At 50.0% G+C, this 11,345-nt stretch overlaps 1 pseudogene; it reads left to right on the top strand.

The window, feature by feature from the left end:
• Window positions 1–5,834: 5,834 nt before the first annotated feature.
• LOC146177307 (uncharacterized) lies at window positions 5,835–7,246 on the top strand (annotated as a pseudogene).
• Window positions 7,247–11,345: the final 4,099 nt, after the last annotated feature.

Here is an 11,345-nt window from a genome sequence, read left to right as displayed (position 1 = left end):
AGGTTTGGGCGACTGGCAAATGTCACTACCGTGGCCAACGTCGAAGAATCTCCATCCCCAAGTCTCCTGTGCGCCATTCGTGAAATCGTTAGCGATGAAATTTCACGACGTGAGCTGCTTGCCCGGCCGCCCTCTGGCTTCGCGGCTGAAGCATGTGCTTTTCCAGTCCACGCACGTAGTACGTGCCCACCAACGTCCAGCTACACACCAGCCAATGATACCGACTTCGCCTTCCGGGAAGACCTGGACACCCCGCGACCAAGACCCAACCAGATTTACCGGCAATTCTCTCATCAGCGCAGAGACACTCGGTCCTACTCAAACCGTACACCGTGACTACCGCGGGAAAGCTACGTCGACCAGGAACCTACAATTCAATATCCGTCGCGTCCTACCTCGCAAAAGTCCACTGAAGCGCAGCTGTTTGATCGGCGTATGCCCGTGTGCTAGCGGTGTAGGGTCGCGGGTCACATTTCCGGCTACTGTAATCGACGCGCACAGTTCAGAAACCCTCCAACGGCATCGCACCGACGAAGAGTCCAGCCCTACATCGACAGCTATCGGCCCGAACATCCATCCCGAATGGGCCGTTTTCAAAACGAAGGACTCCGCAGCCATTCTCCAGCGTCTGACCGTAGTGTGACACCGCCTCCGTCATTTCGTGTGCGCCGTTCCCCGTCACCACGGCGCCGATCTCCACCACCAACGCAGGAAAACTAGCCAGCGCGGCAAATGGAGCTAAGGTCGCTGGACAATGTGCGCTGCTACCTATTATTCCTCCGTCTGTATGCATGCTAAATAACAAAGTTACTGTGCTAGTTAATGGTTCACCTAAGATGGCGTTGGTACACACTGGTGCTAATGTCTCGGTAATGAGTTTAGATTTTAAGAAGCTTTTGAAGAACAAACTTATGTTTGGGACAAAACTGCTAAATTTTATGGAGTAAGCGGAGAGTTATTGTGTCCGCTTGGGGTATGCAGCGTTAGTTTCGTTGGGGGGTAGAGTATTTCCCGCGGAATTTGCAGTACTGCCCCGATCAACAAACGATGTAATCTTGGAAATTGACTTTCTGCGTATGTGCGGCGCTACAGTTGATTGTCGAACGGGAGTGCTAAGTGTCAGTGGTTCTCTTCCTCCTGAACGTTTGGAGGAGACGTCCAATCATGAAGACGTTTTGTGTGTGTGTGTGATGAAGTCGCCGTACCGCCACATTCTGCAGTGCGTTCAGATATCCTGCTCCCCTCTTATTAATGACGCTTTTGAGTTTACTGTGGCGTCTCTAAATTTACAGTGCGTAAAGAAAAATGTATTAGTGCCGCATTTTTTCGTTTGCGTGAAAGAGGGCCGTACCGGACTGTGGACTATAAATTGCTCGCCGGAACCGGTTGTTTTTCTAGCGGGCTCAAAACTAGCTTCATGTAGCGCAGCTCTCCCGAATTATGTGACTCTCCTTACTTCTGGCCTTGATAACCCAGCCACTAACTAACCTGCTGTCGAGAAGCTTCTTACGGTGATCACAGCATCGTTGAACACCTCGCAACGACAGATGTTGAAGAACCTCTTGTCCCAGCAGATGTCCGTCTTTGATTTCGCGCAATCTGACGGCTCTCGACGTTTTCCGCCATCGCGCGCACGCCACAGGATTAACACGGCATCTGCCCAAGAGTGCAAGGTGATCACCGAGCAAGTTAAAGACGAGTTGAACAGGGGCGTAATTCAGGAGTCCTACAGTCCTTGGGCTACTCCCGTGATATTGGTAAAATAAAAGATGGAACATGGAGGTTCTGCATCCACTACCGTCGCCTCAACTCCATCACTAAAAGGGATGTGTATCCTCTACCGCGCATCGACGATGCATTAGATTGCCTTTTCTCTGCCTCGTATTTCTCTTCGATTGATTTGCGATCGGGGTATTGGCAGATTCCGATTGACCCCGTCGACAAAGAGCAAACTGCATTTGTTACTCTCGACGGCCAATTTGAATTCAGTGTGATGCCCTGCGGCCTATGTAATGCGCCGGCCACTTTTGAGAGATTCATGGACACAGTACTGCGTGGCCTCAAATGGGAAATTTGCATGTGCTATTTAGACGACGTTGTTATTTTTGGCCGGCCTTCTACTGAACATAACACGCGACTCGCTATTGTTTTAGATTGCCTTCAGAAGGCTGGCCTTGTCTAGAATTCTAAAAAGTTTCGTTTTGGCGAGCGTCAAGCGCTGGTACTCAGATATCTCGTCGACCGCGATGGAGGTCGGCCAGATGCACAGAAGACTGCAGCAGTGGCAGCATTTGAAAGACCTCACACCCAAAAGGAGCTCCGCAGTTTTCTGGGGCTGTGCTCCTACTTTTGACGATTCATCCCAAGGTTTGCCGACGTCGCTTACCCTCTGACGTCCCTTCTACAAAAGGACATCCCTTTCGACTGGACCTCAAATTGTGACGCATCTTTCCATCAGCTAAAGTTTCTGCTCACTTCGCATCCCATACTACGGCACTTCAACCCCTCCGCTCCGACGGAAGGGCATACTGATGCAAGTGGGACTGGTGTTGGTGCTGCGGTTGTTCAACGTTCGTCAACCGGAGAGCATGTAGTTGCGTTGGCAAGCCGTTCCCTCAGCAAACCTGAGCGTAACTACACTCTTACTGAGCAAGAGTGCCTCACTGTAGTTTTCGCCGTTCAGTCGTTTCGGTGCTACCTATATGGACGCCATTTCACGGGTGTGACGGAATACCATGCCCTGTGTTGCTCGTCAACCTTCGTGATCCACCTGGGCATCTGGCACGCTGAGCCCTTCGTCTGCAGGAATACGACTTCACTGTCTCGTACAAGAGTGGCCGCCAACACGCCGACGCAGACTGCCTATCACGTCTCCCCCTTCCGACGACCGAATGTGGCTATGCTGACTTCGATCACTACATCTCCTCTATTGTTCCCAAGTTTCCTGCCGCCTCGGCTCTGCGGACTGCGCAAAAGACCGATATAAGCCTGCAGCCACTGCTTGTGGCTGCGCGGGATTCAACAGCTCCCAGCCCATTCTGTCTCCGTGATGGCCTTCTGTACAAAAATACTTATTCAGCACCGGAACGAATTTTCTACTTGTGGTTTTCGAGAGTTACCGCTCGTGCATCCTGCGTGCAATGCACGACAACCCCACTTCCGGTCACCTGGGCTCTGCACGAACCATGGCTCTGCACGAGCCAGACGGCTGAGTGATATGCGGCGAGCTGCACTGAGTGCCAACGGCACAAACATTCTACATCCACATCACAGGGCCTGCTGCATATTGTGACTCCACCACATGGTGCATTTGAGAAAGTTGGAATCGACCTTATGGATCCCTTCCCGAAATCTTCCGATGGAAATTGCTGGATCGTGGTTTGTGCCAACTATCTCAACCGATACTGCGAACCGGCTGCTCTTCCTTCAGCCACCGCTCACCACGTGTCCATGTCTTGCTCCGTTCCGTCATCCTGCGCCATGCACCTCCGCGAGTGATCATCAGTGATCGAGGTCGGCAGTTTACGGCAGATGTCGTGGAAGAGCTTCTCCGTTTGTGCTAGTCACATTTTCGACACTCCACACCATACCACCCTCAAACCAACAGTTTGACGGAGTGCACCAAGCGCACACTCGTCAACATTCTCTCTATGTACATTGCATCTGACCACAAGAATTGGGATACAATACTGCTGTTTATAACGTTTGCCTTCAACACTGCAACGCATAAGACGACCAGCTACATCCCGTTATTTCTTCTCTATGCACGTGGTCCTCGGTATTCCATCGCCAACATTCTTCCCTATTCCGTCCGTGACGAACCATGCATCGCCGAAACTCTTTGTCGGGCCGAAGAAGCTCGCCGCCTAGCCCGTTTGCGGATTCTGGCTTCGCAAGACCGTTCCAAAGCTCGGTACGACAGACAGCATCGCCATGTGTCTTACACACCTATAGGCTTAGTGCGGCTTTGGTGACCTCTCCAGAAACGTGGTTTAGCCCAAAAAATGTGGTGCATTACGCTGGCCCTTACGTTGTCCTCGACCGCGTCACTGACCTAAATTACGAAATCACACGCATGACCGCAAGTGCTCGTCGCTCAGCTACAATGGAACTCGCTCATGTCGCCCTAATAAAGTCGTCCCAATCCCGTGGGAACGACTAACTCGCTCGCCTAGAGGGGCTTCGGCTGTCCCGGGGGGAAATGTAGCAATCCTGAAGAAGAGGAAAACACATACATGAAGAAAGGAAAAAGGAAGTTGAGAAAGACGAGGAGACTCTCGTGCCCGTGCCGGACTCGAAGCCGTTCACCACCTAAGTTCTCTGCCTCCTATACCTGCGCAGCGATCCGACGTCAAACCCCTGTCGTAAAATATAGTCTTTAAATGGTATCCTATAGGACATGTAGAGTCGCGCCCGAGGACAATCACTTGCAAGTGTGCGTCTCTGCAAGGCGTCGCCACCCGCCTGTCTGCTTCTGGTATTGTAGAAGCGGTCCCCTTTCTACAAGCGTGCCGCGGGTGGGGAGAGCCGACCGGACCGTCGGCGCCAGATTTGCGGGACCGTTTTAGCCCGAAGGTCATTCATGGGAACTTGCGTAGTGGAACGTGCTGCCGGGTGCTCGCATCTATGGCACCCTTCGTACTGGCCGGTAGCGAGCACCCAAATGACCCTTCGGCCTTTTTTTTTACACTGCGACTTTGAGCAGTGCGAAAGGAAGTTTATCCTATCTGCAGATGCGACAAAAGAGCACCCGAAGAAGCATTCTGGAGTTGACTAGGGTATTTTGCTCAGAGCGGGCAAGCCAGAAGCTCCCCTTTAATCCTGCGCCAGGCCTGCAGAATGGCGGCTGGTTGATCTTTCCCTTTCCATCTCGTTGCTCGTAATGGTAAAGACGGGTGGCGCGGGACAGTGCACTGTGGAAAGGATTCAGCCAGCAGCGGCAGCGTGGATGAGGCGGCGGTGTGCGGGAGACAAGTGGGAAGAAAGTCTCCCGAGAGGAGAAAGAGTTTCGCTGTGCTTTGTTGTAATTTGTATTGCTAGTGGGCCCCTGGGTTAGAGGCTAAGGCCGACCCATGGGGCTGTGCCAATCTAGCATATTTCCTTATTGGACAGTTGATGTGTGGGGCTGGCCTCTGAAAATGACCGCCCCTATTTCTTTGTTTTGTGAAGGTGTAAAATGAGACGTGATCCAAGACAGTTCAGTCCAGTCTGAGCTGGGGCTCCATGCGTAGGCATGTAACGTGGCTGTTCTGCTTAGGCTCTAACTAGTTAGGTCGAACAGTAAAGTAGCGCTGTGTTGTTTTTTTGTAAATTCATTTCAACTTCCAGTTTTACTCTCTGTATATATATGTGATGCTGTAAATATATGCTCTACCATCATCACCTTCAAGTACGCCTCCTAGTCTTCCCTACGCCGAACTACATAGCTGGAAGGGTTTAAACAACCTTCCGAAGATGAAGAACGACATAAATTCTACTGGCGCAGCTCGACTGGGTTCGGCACGTCTCACCTACAAGGTCAAGAATCGCACCGGTTACCACAGGCCATTCGACTCGGAGCAGCGACGAACCGTCAAGGGACGACTCTACCTCGGCTGCCGCCGACGCTGTTGGGGCGGACGCATCATCCGGGCTCTGGGCGGCAGACAGCAAAAGACCTGCGCCGGGTGAGTGGGATTTCTTGGGCTTGTTTAAGTTGGCATGGTGGTTGGTTTGTGGCGCTTATGGTTGAGACGAGGAGAATGCTAGCCGCTAAAGAAAGCGAATCGAATCCTGAGAGTGAATCGAGGTCAAATCCTCAACAGGAGCAGCAATCGCTAGAGGGTGGAGTAGAAATGGTTACTGATCAGAGTGAGGTAGTGACTGTGGAGGGTGATTGCAATGTGGAGAGCAGGTTACAGGCCGGCGACCAAAGACCAACGTTGTCACTAGATGCTACAGAAGCCGAGACAGAGAGGATGGCTTTCGAGAGGATGGCTATTCGCCGTATGGAGCTAAAGATGGAAATGGAGCTACGAATGCGTGAAATTGAATCTCGGGAGCGACTAGCCTTAAAGCAGATGGAGCTTGGGCAGTCGAGTGGTCGACTGTCACCGCTTGGGTCGGGACGGAGTGATGAGCGAAGTATAGGCTCAGATTCAATACCACAGTGTGCAAAAGTCCTAAAAGGCTACAAAATGCCATGCGATGCTGATGCGCCACTGTGGTTTGATGAGGTGGAGAAGTTGTTCGTCATTTTCAGTGTGCCGTACAGCAACCGAGTGCATTTAATTATGCCGGCATTGACAGAGCGATTCCGATACTTGCTTTGTAACCTCGATGGAGCGGAGTGCACGGAATATGAGGCTGTGAAAGCAGCGGTTCTAACTGAGCTAAAACTCACCCCAACTGAGTACCTGGAAAGATTTGAAAAAGCAGCAAAAAGGAAGGAGGAGACATGGGCTCAGTTTGCATCACGCATGAAACGTACCTAGCATGCTACATCCAGGCTAGAGAGGTGGACTCAGTAGGGGCGCTGAGTGACCTAATGGTGTGTGATCGCATTAAGGCAGGTAACAGCTCAGAAGGCATCGAATATGTGCGCCTGCGCGAAGGAGAGAGTTGGCTGAAGCCTATAGAGCTATCAAAGGCTCTACAGATCTTTGAGCAAGCAAAAGGTAAAGGCCGAGCTACAAAGCAGCTTACGGTGCCACTGCAGCAAATGGGCCAAAAACAGATAAATTCCGAAAAGCCCATAGTAAAGTGCCATCTATGCCATGGGCAGGGGCACATTGCCAGGGATTTCCCGCAAGCAACAGGAAATGAACCGCGCCTGAAACAAGAAAATGGGTACCAAAAGAGGGTGCAGAAGGTCACGCGGGTCGATGAGAAAGAAGCAAAGGAATCAGTTTCAAACCAAAGTACGGGTTTAACTGCTAAAATTAAAGTACCGATGCAAAGTTCGAAGGCAGCCACATCGAAGCTCCACTTTGTAGATCTTTTGTGCGGAGATGTTTGCACAGAGGCAATGCTTGATACTGGTAGTTAAATAACAGTAATACGAGATAGCATACTACCGCAAGCGCTGACAGAACCATCTGGGGCAGTGAAATTAGTGTCAGTTTTCGGCAGCTCCATTCAGGCGAAGTTGGCGACGATCCCTGTAAAAATATCTAAGCGGAGAACAGTCGCAGAAGATGAAAAGATAGGCATAGTATGTGCCCTCACCAATGAGCTGGCCGAGGTGTGAACTGATTGCTTTCATTAGAGGACTGGCAGCTGCTTAAAGATCACAGTGGTTTTTGAGCACACAAGTATGGGTGCAGTCAGGGTTTCTAACAAGGAACTAGAAAACGCAGAAAAACGACACTATGAGGCTCTGACATGCGAGATGAACACGGCACTGAATGCCGAATATTCAGAAGAGGAAGCAGGATCAGACGAGAAAGAAGAGGCAGTTTCGCCGTCTAGCCAGTGGGAAATGTTTCGAGCAGCACAGCTCGCTGATGAGAACTTGAGAAAGGCATGGGAGGACTCTAAGCACGGAAAGGCGGGTATGTTCGTTAGTGAAGGTTTGCTTCACCACTGGGACATAATAGCAGGTACTAAAGTGCGACAGCTGGTGCTTCCCCGAGAAAAACACAAGGAAGTTCTGTCCTTGGCGCATGAATCACAGTGGGGTGGACACCTGGGTCCAAGAAAGACCAAAGCCCGCATAAAGTACAACTTCTATTGGGCTGGAATGGAAAGAGAAATTTTAGAGTACTGCCAGTCTTGCCATTGGTGCCAGATCCGCTCAGACCGACGTCGAACTGACAATATACCCATAACGCCAATGACAAGGCCTGAACATGCCTTTCAGGTTGTTAATGTAGATGTCATAGGGCCTCTTGATACGCCATCTGGTAGGGGTCACAAATATGCTTTGTGCCTTGTTGACTTATGCACGAGATGGCCGGAAGTAGTATGTCTTCGTTCCTTAACGGCAAAGGGCTACCTGTGATGCTCTGTTAGAAATCTTCTGTCGAACAGGGGTCCCACAGACTATCTGTTCGGATCAGGGAACAAATTTCAAGGCACAACTCACTCAGCTGATGCTGGAGAAATTAGGTTGTTCCCCTAGATTTTCCACTCCGGAGCACCCTGAAAGCAACGAGGCCGTGGAAAGATGGAATTGGGTACTAAAGAACATGCTCTTTCATGTAATAGAAAGAAATCCTAAAAATTGGGATAAGTTGATCCCATTTGTGTTGTGGGCTTACCGCGAAGTTCCCCACGAAACTACAGGGATAGCACCCTTTAGGCTTTTGTACGGCAGAAATCCGACAGGTCCACTTACAATTCTTCGCCAGACGTGGGCAGGAGAAGTTAGTGTACCAGTGACGCTAAGGGAGGAACCTGCGAGGTACTTGACACAGATACGGGAGAAGTTTGAGCTAGCGGCCGTGTGGCAGGACTCACAAGCACGGCGCGACAAGCTAGCTACGCAGAAGCATACAATAGAAGGACGCGAAATAAAGTCTTTAATGTGGGGGATCAGGTTCTCGTTTTCGACACAGACCGCACCACCAAGATAGCTCCTAAGTGGCTCGGTCCTTTCACAGTAATTGGTTGTGAGAGGCAACATTCGTACAGAGTAGAAACGCAACAGGGAAAAAGATCTGTGGTCCACGCCAACCGAATCAGACCGTACTATGCAAGGGTAAGCCAGGTTGGTGTAGTGTTTGATGACGATCATGAGTTAGGAGAAGTAGAGTGTGCACCACAAGTCGCACCCCCTCTAAAAGAAGAGGAGCTAATACCGTTAGAGAAATTAGTCCACCTCAGTGAGATGAAGTAGAATGAAATACGACGGTTGTTCCGAAAACATCGTGCACTCCTCGATGGCAGGCCGGGATTGGCGAAAGTTCGAAGGCACCGAATTGAGCTAGAAGAGGGGTTTAAAATGAAGAAGCCTTTTCCTTACCGAGTGCCTGAACTGCTCAAGAAAGAAGTAAGCCGCCAAGTGGATGAGCTACTTTATTTAGGATTAATCTATCCTGTAGAGAGTGAATTTGCGCACCCGGTTGTGTGTGTGGGGAAGAAAGACGGGTCAGTGCGAATGTTACCGAACTGGCCGGTAGCGAGCATCCAAATGACCCTTCGGCCTTTTTTTTTACACTGCGACTTTAAGCAGTGCGAAAACGTTTATCCTGTCTGCAGATGCGACAAAAGAGCGCCCGAAGAAGCATTCTGGAGTTGACTCGGGTATTGTGCTCAGAGCGGGCAACCCAGAAGCTCCCCTTTAATCCGGCGCCAGGCCTGCAGAATGGCGGCTGGTTGATCTTTCCCTTTCCATGTCGTTGCTCGTAGTGGTAAAGACGAGTGGCGCGGGACAGTGCACTGTGGAAAGGATTCAGCCAGCAGCGGCAGCGTGGATGAGGCGGCGGTGTGCGGGAGACAAGTGGAAAGAAAGTCTGCCGAGAGGAGAGGGTTCGACGCCCTCACTGGGGAAAGAGTTTCGCTGTGCTTTGTTTGTTGTAATTGGTATTGCTAGTGGGGCCCTGGGTTAGAGGCTAGGGCCAACCCATGGGGCTGTGCCCATCTAGCACATTTCCTTATTGGACAGTTTATGTGTGGGGCGGGCCTCTGAAAATGACCGCCCCTATTTCTTTGTTTTGTGAAGGTGCAAAATGAGACGTGATCCAAGAGAGTTCAGTCCAGTCTGAGCTGGGGCTCCTTGCGTAGGCATGTAAGGCGGCTGTTCTGCTTAGGCTCTAACTAGTTAGGTCGAAGAGTAAGTAGCACAGTGTTGTTTTTTGTAAATTCATTTAAACTTCCAGTTTTACTCTATGTATATATATGTCATGCTATAAATATATGCTCTACCATCATCACCTTCAAGTACGCCTCCTGGTCTTCCCTACGCCGAACTAAACAGCAGGAAGGGTTTAAAGAACCTTCCGAAGAGGAACGAGCGACATAAATTCTACTGGACATATACCAGGCTATTCCTCATGATTTCAGAAAGTGTTTTATTTTATTGGTGCATGAAAATCGTGTTTGCAATTGTGGTTGCACACCCTCCCACTTTTTTAACCTCAACGCACGAGCGCCGACCGCTTAGTTGATAAGCGCAGTACGACGGAACACAGCAGCGAAATGAGCGAGAATATGCGCGTGCGCTCAATGAGTACTCCGGTGCAGCTATCCTCTGCCAGGCTGTTACGAAAACCAGATCTAACCCCAGCTGCTTTTTTGTGGGTTATCGCATTTCCGTCTGTTTTCCGCGTGCCGTTGGAAAAAGATTTGAAAATGCCACATGGTACCGCCTGCTTGCCTGTGTCACAGGAAGGTGTGAATTGATAAGCGAAGAACCTTTAATTTGCCGCGGTGAAGTGCTACGTGGCCATAGGAAAATTGAAAAAAAAATGCTGATACGCATCTAGTATTATCAGCGGATGTATATCGCATTCCATCCAGCGCCAGCACTACCACCTGACCGCTTATTTTTAACTTGATGGAAGCGTTCAGAAACGAAAAAGGATGATGACGACAGCGGCGCTCAAAACAAGCCGGGGTGAGGTCCCGTTCCCAGAACAGCCTGGCAGAGGACAGCTACCCCGGAGTGCTCATTGTGCGCACGCGCGTATTCTCGCTCATTTCGCCGCTGTGCTCCGTCATATGGTGCTTATCGACTCGGCAGTCGACGCTCGTGCGTTCAAGTTAAAAAAGTGGTAGGGTGTGCATTACTGTGATTCCTTTGTGCCAAGCTACGTGCGGAACAGAGGCTCGTCAGGCTTCCAGCCTTTTGCATTTTAATTGACAGCTGTACAGAGAATAAATAAACATAAATTCATTCATTAATACGTACACTGCGGTTTAATTTATTTACGATTTGTTGGCTTCAACAGCTGTGCTAACATTTCGACTAACGCTTTCTTGCGCTGCCTCACTGATATAGTCAAAATGCAAAAATAAAGAGAACTGAAGAATCTTCATTGGAGCAAGGCGAAATCACGGATGCTGTTCTTGGTTGCTTCTGGTTGCTTCTAGTTGCTTAATTCACTTCTTGTTTATTCATTTGAGTATTTGGCAGTTTCAAATTGCGCGCCAATCCCTTCCTAAGCCCTTTTTCGGCTCTACTTCCGGTTGCGTGACGTCACATCGTCTACGCCACATTAATTCACATATTGTTTAACCACTTTAGTCTTTGGTACCTTCATATTGCGCGCCTATTTCTTACTGTGCCCTTTTCCAGGTCTACTTCCGTTTGCTTGAGGTCACATACTTGACGTCACCCTAATCGACTGCCTTAATTAACTACTTTACTCTTTGGTACTTTTACATTGCGTACCAATTCTTCCCTACGGCCGTTTTTGGCTCGA

Source organism: Amblyomma maculatum, chromosome 10, assembly GCF_055883805.1.
Source record: "Amblyomma maculatum isolate TAMU_Amacu chromosome 10, ASM5588380v1, whole genome shotgun sequence".
In the NCBI taxonomy this organism is placed as follows: domain Eukaryota; kingdom Metazoa; phylum Arthropoda; class Arachnida; order Ixodida; family Ixodidae; genus Amblyomma; species Amblyomma maculatum.
This window is presented reverse-complemented; position numbering and strand designations above follow the sequence as displayed.